The sequence below is a fragment of the Oxyura jamaicensis genome, unplaced genomic scaffold, assembly GCF_011077185.1.
Source record: "Oxyura jamaicensis isolate SHBP4307 breed ruddy duck unplaced genomic scaffold, BPBGC_Ojam_1.0 oxyUn_random_OJ61576, whole genome shotgun sequence".
Classification (NCBI taxonomy): Eukaryota; Metazoa; Chordata; class Aves; order Anseriformes; family Anatidae; genus Oxyura; species Oxyura jamaicensis.
Genome location: NW_023307170.1, coordinates 1 through 1,339, shown reverse-complemented (window position 1 = coordinate 1,339; position 1,339 = coordinate 1). Strand labels below are relative to the sequence as shown.

The 1,339-nt window shown below is 39.5% G+C and overlaps 1 long non-coding RNA gene across 1 annotated transcript; it reads left to right on the top strand.

Moving 5' to 3' along the window:
- Positions 1-16: 16 nt before the first annotated feature.
- On the top strand, positions 17-1,315 carry LOC118158932. Its single transcript, XR_004746951.1, has 3 exons — positions 17-172; positions 1,079-1,134; positions 1,256-1,315. It is a non-coding gene; the product is annotated as an uncharacterized LOC118158932 (long non-coding RNA).
- The last annotated feature ends 24 nt before the right edge of the window (positions 1,316-1,339 follow it).

Genomic DNA, 1,339 nt, shown 5'->3' with positions numbered 1-1,339 from the left:
TTTTTCTATTAGTTCCATTGTCCTAACAGTTCGGACACTTCTGGATGGCATAGACAACAGAGGGGAGAATGTGGTAGTCGGAACCACCAACAGACTAGGTTCTATAGATCCTGCTTTACAGAGACCAGGACACTTTGACAGAGAGTTCCTCTTCAACTTGCCAAATAAAGAGGTGAGAACTTCAATTCAACGTTCATGCTAATGTGGCAAAGTCCAACTTTAGAGAAGAAACAAATCTCCAAGATGAACAAAAGAGTGCTATGTGGAGACACTGTTTTGTACCGTGGAGGGCAAATCTGGTACTGAATACGAATGCTCAAGATGATACCACCAAGTAGTTAGTTCTATAATCAATTCTTTGATTCCCAAAGTTGTTCCCGTTTGCTTAATTCTTTAATCCATGTAGGCACTTTCATCTTGCCATTGTGTTTTTTGGTCTTAGTACTTCCTTTCTGAATGGATAGGGGACGTATTTACATGTGCTTGTTCCCCAGATCAGCGGTAGTAGTTTGAGTCATAATTTATTCCGTGCTGATGTTGCTCCTCTTAATTATGCAAGCCAAGGCCACGTGTTTCTGGAGGTGCTGTTTTTTTGATTCTAAAGTTTGTTTTTTCAAACGGTACCTAACTGCAAAGCAGCAATCACTGACGTTCTTTTATTGTAGGAGGCACTTTCCAGTAATGAGCAGCATAAATGTGCAGTTCAAAAGCTGCACTTCGAGATGGGTGGATCCAAAGTAACATGTGGAATAGGAGACTTATGCCCTAATGTTGCAGTGTAAGACATGTTTCCTAACCAGAATTGGCAACATGACTATTTTTTTCTCCCCTATTACCCTTTTTGCTAGTGCTTTTTGTTTGATTGTGTTTGTTTGTTTATTTGTTTTGTCTTAGTTTCTAATTTTTATGGGGCAGTGACTTTAGGTGGAAAGAAGGGAGAAGCCAAGTATTTTTCAGTGAAGACGAGAACAATTTTGTCTCTGTATTTGTCAAAAGAGATGGTTTTGCAGGTGCAGGGTACTTCATTGAGACTGTATTCTAGATGAACAGGAAACTGAAGAAATGGGTGTAATTCCAGATTCTTGGACACTTCAGATGACTCCTACTGGACATTCTCAGGTAGACCAGCAACAGGTGAGTGTTGAGAACACTGTGGAAGTTTCTACAGAGCCAGACATTGGAGTTATTGTGGATCACCCTGAGCTCAAAGTATATCTAATTTCAACTTTTTTTTTTTTTTTTAATATTCAAATAGGAGCTCTTGTGACCAGGCCAATTGCAAATGAAGTCACTTGTTAACCAATGCCAACGAAAACAATGACGTAGAAGGACATAGAGA